This window comes from Delphinapterus leucas, chromosome 2 (genome assembly GCF_059928025.1).
Source record: "Delphinapterus leucas isolate spDelLeu-1000000601 "Yukka" chromosome 2, BTC_Dleu_Yukka2, whole genome shotgun sequence".
In the NCBI taxonomy this organism is placed as follows: domain Eukaryota; kingdom Metazoa; phylum Chordata; class Mammalia; order Artiodactyla; family Monodontidae; genus Delphinapterus; species Delphinapterus leucas.
The window spans coordinates 85,080,151-85,096,765 of NC_143130.1; the positions used below are offsets into that span (position 1 = coordinate 85,080,151).

Here is a 16,615-nt window from a genome sequence, read left to right on the forward strand (position 1 = left end):
CCTAAGTGTATGAAGTAAAGTTATAAAATGCAAAAGAAAGAAAAGACAGTAGAATAACTTCACTCTGCCCCATCTCCACATTCTACAGAAATTGGATTTTCTTTCCTTTCTTATCCAGGAACAACTTGGTCAGTGTCACAAAGTACAAAGTTTGAGGTGAGAGCCTTAAACATAAAGGTTATTTGTCTGGTTTTCTCTTCCATCTTCTATTCTGCTGCTTCTGAGGTTAAATGCTGACTTGGGTCATCTGGCCTGATCATACGCACTCAAATACCCCACCCCACCCCCCGAGCTCTTGCCTATTTAGCTCTTTTCCAGGGTGAAGTGAGTAATTTGAGTTAACTGGCATTCAGCCAGCCTCACATCTCCTCAGCCAAAACCCAGCTGCTTTTGGAGAGAAGGGAAAGGTTGAGTTCTACTTACATTCACCTAGGACTGTCTCCTAACCCTGGCACAGAGAGGTGTTGTTATAGCAAATTCACCCTTCCCTAAGATCATGTTCTCAAGCTCTCATCGAAGATACTAAGTTTCTAGGGCAGAGAAGGCCAAAGGGTACAGCTTAACTGCTTGCTTATATACATTCTTGACAAAGCCCTCACTCTTAATGTAGGATAGCCCTCAGAGTTACCAGGGATCCCTCTCAGGATTTAGACCTAGAGGAGGTCCAAAGTGCAAACCAGTGTCAGTGAATCATCTTAGGAACCTGGCTGGTGTGGGAAGGAGGGCCTTAACACTTGAGCCCTGAAGACTAACAGGCTTTGCCTGCTATCAGTAACTACTGTAAGCTACACAGAAGAACTCTCAAAGATGGATGATTACATAGCTTCTAATAAAATATCCAGTTTTTTAAAAACTCCTCTTCTACTCCTAACTTCTGTTCTTAAATTGTCTGAAACTTTGCCTAAATAACACTAACATTAGGGACACTTCAGCCATTTAAAAGGCCATTATAAAATAAATGTCATTGTTTACTTTGATGTTCATTTCTAGTTGCTATTTAATTTACTCTAAGTACCTATATTGGAATATTTGAACTTCACAGACAAGATAAACAAGTCAAAGAATCTCTCTAAAAACGCTTCCAATTCTAAAAGTCTATGATTTATGAAAGCACCACATAAGTCTTTTACTTCACTAGTTTTTGCTCCCACTTATTATGGTGGGATGCCCAGAATGGTGGAAATGTGATTGAAATTACTATAAACCTAACATTAAACAAACATGATCCCTTCTAGAAATTTATGGCTGGAAAATTTTAAATTACTGTAATAACCCTTCATCCCTCTCCTATCCTCTTCCTGCCTAAGCCCTCATTTCTAAGACTCCTCTCCTAACTAATGGTAAGGAAACACTTGAGGCAAATATATAAGTAGGAGACAAGTAGGCAACCTCCTTCTTCAAGTACCTTTGGAAATCTGAGGACTCCAACCAAACAAAAATGAATATAAATTTCTGTAGTAGTAGTCAAGATAGGCTATGCAGTGTTACACTAACCAATAACCCTAAAATCTCAGTGACTTAAACTTTTAAGTCCAGCTCATGCAACAAGACCAACATAGCTGTTATCTAAACTCTTGAAGTAGCTACCATCTCTGTCATTGCCACTCAATGTGCCAGAGGGAAAGAAGAAGGAATATCTCACTGGTGCCTAAACCTTCGTCTAAAAATGATACACTTCACTTCTACTCACATTTTATTGACCAAAGCAGGTCACACTGTCCCACCTACTTCAAGGCAGTAGGGAAATGCAATCCCAACATGGAACAGAGAGAACCTAGATTGTTTTGAACAGCTTTCACTAAAACAGCTTCAATTCTTCCATCCATCCACTACATTTTTTTTTTTTTTTTTTTGCGGTACGCGGGCCTCTCACTGTTGTGGCCTCTCCCGTTGCGGAGCACAGGCTCCAGCCGCGCAGGCCCGGCGGCCATGGCTCACGGGCCCAGCGGCTCCACGGCGGCATGTGGGATCTTCCCGGACCGGGGCATGAACCCGTGTCCCCTGCATAGGCAGGCGGACTCTCAACCACTGCGCCACCAGGGAAGCCCCATCCACTACATTTTTATTCAACAAAACCTTTAGTGCTTACCAAATGCCAGGCATTCTTTTAGGCATTAAGGTACAGAAGGGGTCAAAAAACAAAACAAAACAAAAAAACCTCATGGAGCACATATTCACTCCTAGAGCATCACAGTAACAACAGACTCCATTGTAGTACATTCCTCCCTGTCCCACTAGGCCTTCTTGCTCTCTTCTCTTTTCTAATAGCATTTTCCTTCCTTTGTCTTTGGCCATCCACCCCCAATCTCATCTAATCTCTAATCTTCAAATCCTATAATCTTCATTTTCTACGGCACCACTCCCTTCCCCTTTGTTATAGCTGTATTTTAAAATAAAAGGTTTGGGGCTTCCCTGGTGGCGCAGTGGCTGAGAGTCGCCTGCCGATGCAGGGGACACGGGTTTGTGCCCTGGTCCAGGAAGATCCCACATGCCACGGAGCAGCTGGGCCCGTGAGCCATGGCCGCTGAGCCTGCACGTCCGGAGCCTGTGCTCCACAACGGGAGAGGCCACAGCAGTGAGAGGCCCGAGTACCAATAAATAAAATAATAATAAAATAAAATAAAATAAAAGGTTTGGAACTAAGTAGCTTTACTGACATTTTCTGATCATAGCTCCTGGTACTTAGTAAGCACCTTAAAAACTACTGAATGAATTAATGTAAATAACATATTCTACTTGATAGTAGAAAGTTTTGGACAAGCTCTACCCTCAATTTTTCAAAATCTGATCACATTCTGATCTACCAAGTGGGAACATCAGTGATGACTCCTAAATATGGTACTTTCCTTTCCATGCATTCCCCCAAGAGCCTCACCCTATTGTGAACACATAGGTCTGCCAACATCTGAAGAAAGCAACTGATTTCAACCCACTCAGACTGAAGAAACAAAAACACTTCAGCTTTGTTATAGCTCCTGGTTTGTTTTGCTGAGGTAGTGGAGAGGGACTGCGCCACTGAAATAGCATCCTATATAACCAGATGAGTAGGATTCTATAAAAAGTCCTACTAGCCTATATGATAGCCAAGTAGGTATCATGAAGATATGCAAGACCCTGACATTACTCTGATTTTACTGTTCTTTACTCCATCCTAGTAGGGTCTATGGCATCTAGCACCACAGCTTTCCAGACTATACATCAAATATAACAGCTGTCACTTTTGAGCTAACCCTGGTGAGGGTCTGAAGAAGGCCACATTGTGCAAGACCACACAAAACATTTCTGGACCCTCATCAAATGGAGACAACCACATGCTTGGTTAGAGAGTCCCCAACATTTTTTTTTAAGAGATATCCTTTTTTTAATTTTTAATTTTATTTATTTATTTTTGGCTGTGTTGGGTCTTTGTTGCTGCGCGTGGACTTTCTCTAGTTGTGGCAAGCGGGGGCTACTCTTGGTTGTGGTCCGCGGGCTTATTGCGGTGGCTTCTCTTGTTGCAGAGCATGGGCTCTAGGCACGCGGGCTTCAGTAGTTATAGCACGTGGGTTCAGTAGTTGTGGCACACAGGCTTAGTTCCCCGCGTCATGGGGAATCTTTCCGGACCAGGGCTCGAACCCGTGTCCCCTGCATTGGCAGGTGGATTCTTAACCACTGTGCCACCAGGGAAGCCCCCCCAAATTTTAAAAAAATGATTCAGAATGGCATATAACTTTTCTGGAATATCTTTCCTCCTTTGTTTCTCATTTTCTCCAGACCTGAACAAAGCTTGCAAAATAAAAAATCATGTAAGTTTCCTTTCAGATTCACACTATGGTTTGGCACTGCTGAAAAATTCCTGTCTGATTTCACTAACCCCATACTAAAAACAAAAACAAAGAAACATGAAGAGATCTGAAGTCTAGTCCAGGATCTGTGGCTAAATTAGCTTAGTCAAAGCATCTCAGATTTCTACATCTTAGTTCCTCATCAGGAAAATGATGGAGCTAAACTACGTGATTTCTATGGTCTCTTCCAGCTCCAAAATGTTTTAAGTTTAGTGAAAGGCTCAGGATTTCCACTCCTGATTAGAATGCAGAAAGTTGCAAGACACCATCACTCTTATCCTATAAACCTTGATAAGCTGAATAAGCTACAAAATTGTAGTTTTTTTGTTTTGTTTTGTTTTTAAACATCAGGGGACTTCCCTGGTGGCACAGTGGTTAAGAATCCACCTGCCAATGCAGGGGACACGAGTTCGAGCCCTGGTCCGGAAAAATCCCCCATGACGCGGGGAACTAAGCCTGTGTGCCAAACTACTAAGCCTGCACTCTCGAGTCCTTGAGCACAACTAGTGAGCCCGTGAGCCACAACTACTGGAGCCCGTGCACCTAGAGCCCATGCTCCGCAACAAGAGGAGCCAGCACAATGACAAGCCCCCGCTCACCGCAATTAGAGAAAGTCCGTGCACAGCAACAAAGGCCCAATGCAGCCAAAAATAAACAAATAAATTTTTAAAAAACACCAGAAAGGATGCAAAGAACTCTAAATAAATTAAGTTCCAGAAAATGTCGAGCTCTTCATAAGACAAGAGACCATGGCTATTCTCATTCCTAGCAAAGTGGCAAGAAAACAAGAAATTTTCCACTAACAGGACTAAGAAGAAACCAGCCAAATTTATAAACAAATTTTACTAGCTGAATGTGGATTCAGGTAACAGATTAGAATTCAGAGGAACCAGTTACAAGCCCCACCTGCCAATTCTTCCCCATGGGTCCTCACTAAGGGCACAAGTCTGAAGTCAAGGCCGGAAAGCTGAGAGAAAATCTCATGAAGCATATAGGTCTCCACTGTGTACAAGACATATGCCCTCTTTTTTTTTTTTTTTTTTGCGGTACGCGGGCCTCTCACTGTTGTGGCCTCTCCCGTTGCAGAGCACAGGCTCCAGACGCACAGGCTCAGCAGCCATGGCTCACGGGCCCAGCCGCTCCGCAGCATGTGGGATCTTCCCGGATCGGGGCACGAACCCGTGTCCCCTGCATCGGCAGGCGGACTCTCAACCACTGCGCCACCAGGGAAGCCCCAGATGCCCTCTTAAGGTGGAGGCCAAGACAGGAATATGAGATAAACCCCTCCAAGTCACTCTGAATGTAAGGCAGATATTCTTCATTAGAAAACGAGCAAAAACATGAGTTAAATAAAGAAAACCTGAGGTGGTACTGAAAAGCAAAGAAAATGTCCAAGCAATCCAAAGAGCTGGCAGCTAGGCTGAAAAGTAGAGAGCCCCAAGGTTCAGAAAGCTGACAGGGCAGAAGTATGTGATGAGAAAATGGACAAAAACTTTCCAAAACTGATAAAAGGCATCAACTCACAAAGCTGGAAGCTCAATGAACAGCAAGCAGGATAAATACAAAGAAACCCATACTTAGGCACATCATAAACTGTTGAAAACTGGGGGGTGGGAAGGGTGGAAGAGCAACTCTTAAAAGCAACTATGGAAAAGAGAAAAAGTATATACTAGGGAAAAACAATAGAAACAATGGCTGATTTATCATTAGAAACAATGAAAGCCAGAAGACAACAGAACACCACCTTTCAAGTTCCAAAAGAAACTATCAACCCAGAATTCTACATCTAGGAAAACATACTTCAAAAATGATGAAATAAAAACATTTCAAAGACACAAAAGGGAAAAGAACTTGTCTCCAACAGACTTTCACTACAAGAAATGCTAAAAGAAGTTGGTTACAGTGAAGGAAAATGACACCAAATGGAACCCCAGATCTGCAGAAAGGAACAAAATCCCCAGAAAGGGTAAATAATTGGAAAATACAAAAAGCCTTTAAAACAAAACAAAACACATGTTTAAATGTCTTTAAGAGACTACTGATTGTTTAGAGCAAAAATAATAATGTACTGTAGCGGTTATAGCACATGTAGAAGTAAAACATAAGAGCACAATGTGCTAGAAGGGGGTAAACTGAATCATGCAATCGTAAGGTTTGCAGCGTCAGTGAAGTAGTTTATATTATTCAAAACAAACTGCGATAAATAATGAAAGGCTCATGGGTCATCTTTAAACACCTTGTCCCTTTTTGGCCATTATGTATACTTACTAACATGCCCATCAATGGGGAGTAAAGGGAAGGAAAAAGAAAACTAAGTAAATCAACAATTATCAGTAATGATTTATTTTGCCAAGCAGTTGTGTACTTTTACATCAATAATAATACAAACTAATACATTAACATTTAAATACCACAGATTCGGGACTTTCCTGGCAGTTAGGCAGGGGGCATGGGTTCAATCCCTGGCCTGGGAACTAAGATCCCACGTGCCACACGCATGGCCATAAATACATACACACATACGTACATACATACATACCACAGATTCACTGACACTTCCAAAGAAGATAGAAACTAACCATGTTACTCAAGATAAATACACATTTTATTATTTTTTCCCAAATATTTTAATTGAAATAATTTTGAGGGGCTCTACTTTCTACTTTAAAAGTATATAGTTTTTAAGAATTTAAGGACTTCCCTGGCAGTCCAGTGGTTAAGACTCTGCGCTCCCAACGCAGGGGGAACCGGTTCGATCCCTGATCTGGGACTAATATTCCGCATGCCATGTGGTGCGGCCAAAAATTAAAAAAAAAAAAAGAATTAAAAAAACTACATTATGGGGCTTCCCTGGTGGCATAGTGGTTGAGAGTCCGCCTGCCAATGCAGGGGACACAGGTTCGTGCCCCGGTCCAGGAAGATCCCACATGCCACGGAGCGGCTGGGCCCGTGAGCCATGGCTGCTGAGCCTGCGCATCCGGAGCCTGTGCTCCGCAACGGGAGAGGCCACAACAGTGAGAGGCCCGCGTACCGCAAAAACAAAATAAATAAAAAAATATAAAAAAGTAAAAAACTACATTATGGAGTACAGCTCCAAAGTTCTAAGTTGACGATATAAATAACATTATCCGGTACATATTTATCCTACATTATCAGCTTTTATAAAAGCAATTAATGAAAAAATTTGTATTATAAAGGAAGTCACAGCACTGAACATGAGAACAGAATTTTAATAGTTGAATTTTAAAAGAACTGAATAAACAATAGCAAGCTTAAGAACATAGTATGTGTGAAGCATACTACTCTTACACTAAATCCTCCTAACAACACTGCAAAATGGGTCCTAAGATCTTTAGAGAATTTAAATAATGCATTAAAAATCACATATCAGTGAGAGCCAGAATTTGAACCTCAGGTTTCAAATCAAAGCCCATGACTGTCTCTCAAATAATAATGTAATTTACTGACAAGTACATTACACATTCCCCCCCAACCCTTTAATAGTACAGTATATTTCTTATAGACAGAACATTCTTCTGCATAACCAAAATATACTCATCAAAGTCAGGAAATTAACACTGGTATAGTACTACTATCTAGTACTCAGATCCCATTTAAGTTTTTACAATTGTACCAATAATGTAATTGAGAGCTAAATAAACCCAGTTCAGAATCACATGTTACAATGACTACAATGCAATCTTTAATGTACTTTTTCCCTTTAGAAGTTTAAGGGAGTCAAACAAACATTTTATATCGTGCACAAAAATTTACTGAGCACTTGGCATGTGTCAGGCACTGTTTCCTGGTACAGTGGCGAATAAGACAATTAAGGTTCTTCTGCTTCCAAAGACTTTACATTCTAATGAGGAAAGATTAACAAGTAAACATAACTTCAGATTTGGCCAAGTGCTATGACTGGGTGACTTGGAAATGGCCATCTAAGGAACTGAAGCCTGAATAGTAAGACACAACCAGTGTTGCTAAGAGATGGGAAAAGAGTGTTCCAAACAGAGGAAAAAGTAAATACAACCTAGAGCAGGACATAACTTGGTATTCTGGAGGAAAAGAAAAGATGCGACAGCGTCCTGAGCAAAGGGAGCAGGGACTGATGGCAAACACATGAGGCAGGATTCTGAATTTTATAACTAAGAAAGCTACTGAAGGATTTTAAGCAGACAACTGGCATGGTTTCATCTCTTTTTTTTTTTTTTTTCCGGTACGCGGGCCTCTCACTGATGTGGCCTCTCCCGTTGCAGAGCACAGGCTCCGGACGCGCAGGCTCAGTGGCCATGGCTCACGGGCCCAGCCGCTCCGCAGCATGTGGGATCTTCCCGGACCAGGGCACAAACCCATGTCCCTTGCATCGGCAGGCGGACTCTCAACCACTGCGCGACCAGGGAAGCCCTGTTTCATCTCCATTTTTAAAAGATGATTCTGGCTACCAGGAGGAGAATGCACTGAAGAAGATGGTCAAGTGAAAGCAGAGACCAGTTAAAAGCTATTTCAGTAGGCCACATGAGATGATGGCGACTGAGATTAGGCTGGTAGAAATGAAGATGTAAAACAGGAGAAATCAAAATCATATTTTGGAGACCAAGAAAACGTGATGATGGATTAGATATGGTGGATAAAGGGAAAAATAGGTTTTAAGGATAACTCCTAGGTGACAATTACTGAGATGGGGAAGACTTGGAGAACAATATGGGAGAAAGAGGTCTATTTTGGACATATTAAGTCTATTTAGGTGAGAAGTCTAAACCAGAAACAAACACTTGAGAATTATTCACATATAGATAGTATTTAAAAAACTAAATTGAATGAGACCTCCTATGGAAAGAATCAAGAGAAGGGGGGAAAAAAGTCCAGGACTAACCTCTGGGATATGCCAATACTTAGAGGCAGGAGAGGAGAGAGAAGCCTGTAAAAAAAAAAAAGTATGACAAAGTGTGAGGTAGGAGGAATACAGGAATATGTCCCATAAACTAAGAGAAGCAGGCGAATAGGCAGAAAACTGTGGTCAATAATACTGAATGCTGCTGCAAGATCCTTTAGGATAGAACTGGTAAATGGATATCACTGGTAACCTTGACTAGAGTACTTTCAGTGGTGAGATGGTGATAGAAACCAGTCTGGAGTTGAAGAGCAAATGAAAGTAGAGAGAGCACACAAAGACAGTTCTTGAAAATCTGCTTGAAACAGGATCAGAGAAATGAAGCAGTAACTAGAGAAGAATGTGGAATCAGGAGAGGGTTTATAACAGATTTCTATTCTATATCTGCACTGTCCAATACAGAGTCAATAGCTACACATGGCTACCAAGCAACTGAAACATAGCTAGTATGACTGAGGAACTGAATTTTTTAAAATTAATTTTTGTTTAATTAGCCACATGTGGCTAGTGGCTATATTGGACAGCATAGCTCTAGAGCACATCTGTATACCAATAAAGATGGCCCAATAGAAAGGGCAAAATTCAAGATGCAGGCAAGAAATGAGTCCTTAAGAAGTCAAGAGAAGGAATCTAGAGCACAAGTGGAGGAATGTACAAGGGGTATAACATGAATGAAGCAAGGCAGGAAGCCATGTAATCGGTGGGAACCAACAAGACTTAAAATCAGAATATCCCTTAAGTTTGGTTGGAATCTTAAACATAAGACTAAATACAGAAGGCAATAAAAAGCTAATCACAAGGAGAAGGGAAGGTAATTCAAATTTACTATCTATTAAGCGACAGGCACTTTCTAAAACCAACTACTTCTGTTACTCAGAACCAACACCTTGTAAGTCACATTTTACAAATATGAACACTTTTGCTCCGAGAGGTAAATCAAGTTCACTGAAATCACACATATAGTAAATATCAAGATCTGGACACAGGCCACTCTGACTTACTCTAGGGTTAGAATCTTACCACTGCATAAGGTGGGAGGTTAAGAACCACTCAATGTTTCTATGCCTGGAAATAACATAACAAGTGGAAAAAAGCCTGGAGGTACTAGGCCAGAGGCAAAACTGTCCCCTCAATGCTATCTGCAAGATAATTAAGGAATATTTACTCAGGTTATTTTTAATATTTTTAAATCCAAGTGAAAATATCTTTATTGAGACAAATGGGAAAATGCATATTCTTGCAACTTTGAGTGTCTACATTACTGAACACAGGAGTATCAATCAGATAATTGGCATTGTTTTATAATAACTACTAAATATCTGGGCATATTAGAAAAGCAGGTAGTTAGAAACCTACCATCTCTCCAATTTGTAAATGAAGAGGGAAATTATTAAATTACGCCTAATCAGTTATTTTTTTTTAGGGGTGATAAAAATATTTTATATTTTAATGTTATATGAACTCTGAACTCGACACATTTGTCAAAACTTATCAAACTGTACATCTTAGGATCACACTCACCATGCCATAAATTCATACGCATCATAGTTTTAAAATTGCATATTTTCATAAGTTATCAATTGCTTTTATAACGTATCTATTTAATAAGTACCTAATACTTTTCTCAAGAATCAAGGAGAAAGATTAAATTTTTTTCCTTCAAAAAAATCTGTTAGAAGAAAATTATACGTTAAAAGCCTAATCAGTTATTAAATTACAGCTTAGACTATTTTAAATTTAGTGTGGGCAAAGATCATCTAAATCTGTGCTGTCCAATATGGTAGCCACTAACTTCATGCAGCTATTTAAGTATAAATTAATTAAAATTACATATAATTAAATATTCAGTTCCTCAGGTGCACTAGCCACCTGTCAAATGCTCAACAGTCACATGTGGCTAGTGGTTATCTCATTGGACAGCAGAGAATAAAACATTTCTATCATCACAGAAAGTTCTACTGGACAGTGATTAGATCCTCAATCTTCCTTTTGACTTTTTTTTCAGGAGGGCCAAACGAAAGAGCAACTCAGAAGACCTGAGTTTTCCAAATCAGTCACTAACCAGCTGGGCAACTTATGTATGGTTACTTAGCAATGCTTCCAGAAATGAATGTGCATTTGAATCACCTGAGAATCTAGTTAAACTGCAGGTTCTAACACAGTAAGTCTTGAGATGGGGTCGAGATTCTGCACTTCCAACAAATTCCCAGGTGCTGCTAATACTGCTTGCCCAGAAATCACCCTGTGAGTAACAAGGTCTTAGATTTCTCTGGGCCTCAGTTTTTTTAGCTGTCAAATGATGTACCTGGGGGAAGATAATACCCATGACCCCTCCATAAAAACTAACATTTTATAGTTTTATGGTTGTATAGAATTAAATGCACACAGATTTCTCATACTCTTGAAGAGGCAGTCTCTTCCCTGAAGTAAATGCTAGGATTCTAACAAATAATTTTTGTGATACCATTTTTCCCCATTAAAAAAATATCAAATTTAAATGAATATCAATGGGAAAATGCGATTTGCTACAGACAATCAGTCTCGGTACTACTTTTCAGAAATGGATTTAAAAGGCTGACATGTATATAAGACAAACCTTTCTAAATGCATCACCTCCAAATGACAAGCAACTCCCAGGAAAAAAAAGTAACTACAATTACATTATTGTTTTTATGAAGTCTCAGTCAGGGCTCTGAGCAATAAAACCGACCAAAATCCCCATACCCCTAGGAGGCAGTGGAGTAATGTAACAGCCCACAAAACAGGCTGAAGGAGCTGACAGGGGGAAGCCAACAATGCCAGAAAGAATTTACTTTTGAGGCATCTTCTATTTTAACACGGGCCCTAGAGTAGGCAATGCAAACAAGGAACTGGATAGCAGTGGTGAGGCTCATAGTTTCATAAGGCAATACCTCATAGAAAGGAGATAGGCTAACACACCCAGTTTGTTTATAAATTCTGAATGAAGCATGACAGGTAATTACCTATATTCTCAAAACACACACACTGCAAATACATGTTCAACCTCTAAATGACAGGATGCTTTGAAAATCTATAATACTTTAAAATTTGTATTTTTAGATTTCCTTTAGTGGGAAATACAGTTTAAAGTTTGAATTAAATTTTACTAAAGCTCCCCTATATAAATCATACAACGTTCTTCCAAAATCTCTCCAAAGATCTGATTCTCATTAATACACTTTACTGCCCACAAACCCCTTCAAATAAATCACTGAGAAGATAAATCATATATACAAAGAAAAACCTGGGAGTGGGGAGTTTTTTCTCACTTTTAAAACAAACTGCTATCTCAATCTTCTTTTTTCCCTCAATGTTACTTTAAGCCAACCTGCTAAACAATGGCTTTCTACAATGGTCAAAATTATTTTATTACCAAATTTCAATGTAAGTCCTAAATTTGGAGCTGTACATTCAGCTTATCTTAGAAAAAGACTGATGAAAAAATAGTGCCTATAACAATACCTATTCTAAGTTGTCTTTATTAAAACAGCAAATTCAAGTGTATCAGGAGAAAGCACTAAATATAATTCCATCAGAGTGAAATGTTCATATTAAGAGCTTTATCTGATTAAACACTGCTGTGCTTTTACAACACTTATTTAAACTACAGTAATTTCTAGATATTATAAAGATAACTTTTACATTACCAATGAAAACAAAAGGTTAATTTCTATCCACACCATAAAAGTACTATCTGTCCTTTGTAAATAATCCATAAGAAATCTCTCTCAATAATAACCAAGGAACTGCTAGTATCAAATATTTAATTGCAGCAACTGACCAGCAATTAATTTTACCTTTCCTCTCAACAAATATTACAAAATTCCACCTGCAGGATAAATGATATCCTTTTAAAATGCAATTTAAGAAGCCATTACTTTTTTACAGAAACTGTGGCTCCTCTATGAGAGAGACAATTATAATGTGTACAGGAGCATTTTAGCCTATCATTTAAAAAAATACAGTGTGTAAAAAAAAAAGGCCACGTAGCAGTCCGTGGGCAGGATGAGTCATCACCCAACTCAAAACTTGCAGCACTTCTAAGCTTCCTCCCACCCGACCCCATCCCCTTCAGCAATGTACCCTGAGTCAGCAAACCTTCCTATTTTGTCAGTTATGAATTCTCACGATGCTTAAATGAACTTATGCAAAATGCTGCAACACTTTCAGTACTAACATTTGTCATTAGAACATGTGCTTTTTCCCTATTGCAAAATTAACTGATCTTCAATCTTCTCTGGATTCCTTCTTAATCACAGAAAGTAGCAAACTTTTAATCCTCTTTTGCAAATAAATGAACTGCAAAATATGGTGATATATAATGGTTTTTCTAAATAATTCTCCATTTCCCAGAGTTTTTTCTGAACAGTAATACTTAGGTGATTAAAACGTATCCTGCTCAAATCTGGCATATTTCCTAGATGACTGCAATTACTGAATTTAGGACACCAATAAGCAATTTTACCAAGTTTCACAAGGCAATTCTTATTAAGTGATGTAACGCATATATGGAAAAGGACTCCACGCTCCTTGGCACATGTAAACATGTTTGAACAACGACCCGTTAAAGAAGTGTAAAGTCTCTGCCACCCAATTAGAAATTATATTTCAAACATAAATATCTGACATTGCTAAGAAGAAACTCTAGAGGCAGTTCCCTTTCAGGGCCCAGTCCTGTTTGGTCCCTTCATTCTTCTAGCTCAGACTACTCATTCTTCTAGTCAGACCATCTCAGTTTCCCAACGTTAGAGAGAATGTGTCCAATCTGAAGTTTAAATGACACGGCTAGGGCTTCCCTGGTGGCGCAGTGGTTGAGAGTCCGCCTGCCGATGCAGGGGACACGGGTTCGTGCCCTGGTCCGGGAAGATCCCACATACCGCGGAGCGGCTGGGCCCGTGAGCCATGGCCGCTGAGCCTGCGCCCCGCAACGGAAGAGGCCACAACAGTGAGAGGCCCGCGTACCGAAAAAGGAAAAAAAAAAAAAATGACACGGCTAGACAAATCAAACAATCAGAAAACTACTCTGAAGCTGTTTTCGCTCCATTTTGTCCCCTGTTAATTTGTTTCCCTTGACAAACCATCTTGTACCTGTAAAAAAGTTAACACTCAGACTGACTTTGGGGAGCATTTTTAGCATTGAAGGAAAGAACATGAATTTTGCTGCAAATGCTCTAGGCTTCTAATTCTACCTCACCAGTTTCCCTTTACTGGACCTTTTCCAATGAGCGAGCAAAGGAAAAAATAAAACAGGAAAGGAATCAAAAATATCCTGCTCCGGGGCGCTCCCACATAACACCTGAACCAGTCTTACTAAGCCAAGGAACAAAAGGCGGCCAAAACGCCCTTAGTTTTCAACGCACCTCACCAAGTCAGGGAAAAATGCACAGCGGAGCGAGGAGGCCCCTTTTCAGTGAACTGACAAAACAAGTTTTCATTTGGGGACCTTCATGGACCACCACCGCTCCACGTCCCGAACGCAGCTCAGGCAAGGGTGTAGTAGAGTAGGAGGAAATTAGGAATTCCGATTCAGACGACTTTTTCTGTACCTCCTTTACGGCCACACTCAACTCAGGCAGAGGACTTCAGGGCTCTGAGCCGAGCCGGGTGAGCGGCGCGCTACGCAATTTGCCGAGTACACTGGAGACTTTGCCCGGCCGGAGTCAGCTGAGGCCGAGTCACCCGAGTGGGATGGGGGAGGAGACGCGGGAGCATTTCGAAAGGCAGCGTGCCAGGAAGGCGAGACTCCGCGCCACCTCACGCTCCCGGGACGGGCCGCCCTTCCCGGCCGCCGCCCCGGGCCCGCCGGCGAGGCCGGGCCGGGCTTCGAACCCGGTGACCCGGGCGCGGGCGGCGGTGCGGTAGCCGGAAAGCGGGGCCCCGGGGCGGGCAGTCGCGGCCGGGCCCGGAACCGCGGCCGGCGAGGGGCGTGCCGGGTGGGAGGGGCGCGCCGGTCGCACTGCCGGCCCCACGCGGGGACCCCGGCCCGCCGCCCGCCGGCCCGCGCGGGGCCGCGCCGGCCAGGCCCGAGTTAGCGAGCCGGCGGGCGGGCCGGGGGCGGGCGGGAGACGGAACAAAAGCGCCTTTGTTGAGGGGCTGCAGCCGGAGGGTCACACACAATGGAGGGAGCCGGCTCCGCCGCCGCCGCCACCGGGCCCGCCGCGGCGCCCTCCCGAGCAGCCCCGCCGGCGCGCCCTGCACACGTACACACACATACTCACGGGACTTCTCCGACTCATCGAGGGAGTGCGGGGCCCACGGACAGCCCCCTGTGTCGGCTCAGGTCTCCGGCTGTGCTGGCGGCAGCGGCGTCTCCGAGGCTCTCGCTTTGCCGCAGTCGCCGCCATGTAACCCCGACCCGCGAGAGAGGGCGAGGAAGAGGGGGCGGGGTTTCCAGGAGCCACGCCCTCTCACGTCACAGGCTCACTCCACGGGTGCCCCCGCCCCCGCCCCTGCCCGAGACCAGCCCCGCGCGCCGGCCGGCGCCGGAATTTCCAACGTCTGTGTTTGGGTTCCGCGCAGTGCAGGGGTTGCAGGAGAGGCACGCGGGCTCGTCAGGCGTCTCTCGTGGGTGGGGTGGGGTGGGCTGGACTGGGCCAGGCCGGGGGGCTGGCGCGGAGGTAAACAGACGGGCCCTCTTCGCTCTACGTGCCCCAGCATTAGAGGGCGAAGTGACCAAACTCTTTGCGAGCGTTTACTGCGTACCTACTACGTGCAAGGTACTGGACTACCTAGAGGAATAGGCCATTGTCCCCGCCTCCGGGGAACTAGGAGGCTGGACCTGGAGATATATGGGCTAGAAAGCAGCAGCCATCGAACAAGGCAAACGCGTTAAACGTCAGGTGCTAAGGAAGGCTTCTAAATGAGGTTGCCACTGGTGACCTTTCAGCTATATGAGGAGCCCATGAAACCAGAGGAGGTGAGGGGATGGCTGTTCCTTCGGAGGGAACAGAATGAGCAAAGACAGGGAAGAGGAGAGCACCTGGCTTGTTGCAGGAACTGGGACTAGGCCAGTTTGAGGGAAGTGTAGAATTTGATCAGGAATGTACTGTGAGATAAGTGGGAAACGTAGATTGGTGCCTTCTTGGGCTCACTTGGACGAAAAGCAAGCTTATTTTATCCATCATGGCTTACTGAATCCGAGAAGCCATCTAGTGTTTATGTGAATTGTATGTAGGTATTTATAAAATTAGAGACGCAGGTCAACATATTTTTTCAATGACTTATTCACCATTCCTGATGAGAACCAAACGTTTGGCAGCCCTTTATCCATTATTATGCGCATCCTCAAGCTTCAAGCACGAGACAAAGACCACTTCAAAGGTAACATAGTGGCTTGAAATTAAGTGGTTGGGATGGAGTTTGAATGTTTTATATTTTTTATATTTAAAACAATACCATCTGAATACCAGGTGTGGAGGGCACAGTGAGTAGATAAAACCAAGAGAAAGGGGAAGGTTGTCCTAACCACAGGATTTCTTATTTCTGGATGCAGCCTTTCTGCAACAAGAGCTCCTTTCCTGTGACCATTGTACATCCCTTCTGCCCCTGCTCTAGGCTCCCCTGAGATTCCTAAGACACCTTTCCTCCCCCATCCATCAATGTTTGATCACTAGGAGGAGGGGGTAGAGGATAAGTACTGTGCCTTCGCTCAAGGAGGTTATAATGTGTCAGCTCTTCCGTCAAAGACCACCAAAATAACCTGTTGATCAAGCAAAGCCAAATGTATTCCTTACAGGAGGTAAGAGAAACCACTGTGTTGACAGAGTCTTAGTAGCATCTCAAAGAGGGAGGTCAAGAGTGGGATGGTTTCAGAAGGTCAGGATTAATTTAAGACAGGTCTTTCAATGAAAGCATGATTGAGATGGGACTAAATTTG

General features: G+C 42.7%; 2 protein-coding genes across 9 annotated transcripts in view; one reads left to right on the forward strand and one right to left on the reverse strand.

Moving 5' to 3' along the window:
* The window catches only part of MAPK6 (mitogen-activated protein kinase 6), a 46,812-nt gene that overhangs the window by 20,613 nt on the left and 9,584 nt on the right, over positions 1–16,615 (reverse strand). Inside the window, exon 1 of one of the 5 annotated variants that reach the window (XM_022579505.3) lies at positions 14,958–15,110. The exons of 1 other annotated variant lie outside the window; for it this stretch is intronic. The gene's annotated coding sequence lies outside the window, so the exon portion shown is untranslated. Of the gene's footprint in view, positions 1–14,099; positions 14,548–14,957; positions 15,111–16,615 lie in introns of those variants that run through there. 3 more of the 5 variants (XM_022579507.3, XM_089907199.1, XM_022579506.3) reach the window with 3 other exon arrangements.
* Positions 15,474–16,615, forward strand: part of LEO1 (LEO1 component of Paf1/RNA polymerase II complex) — an 87,042-nt gene continuing 85,900 nt past the window's right edge. For all 4 annotated transcript variants that reach the window (XM_089907202.1, XM_089907205.1, XM_089907204.1 and 1 more), the window contains exon 1: positions 15,474–16,059. The gene's annotated coding sequence lies outside the window, so the exon portion shown is untranslated. The remainder of the gene's footprint in view (positions 16,060–16,615) is intronic.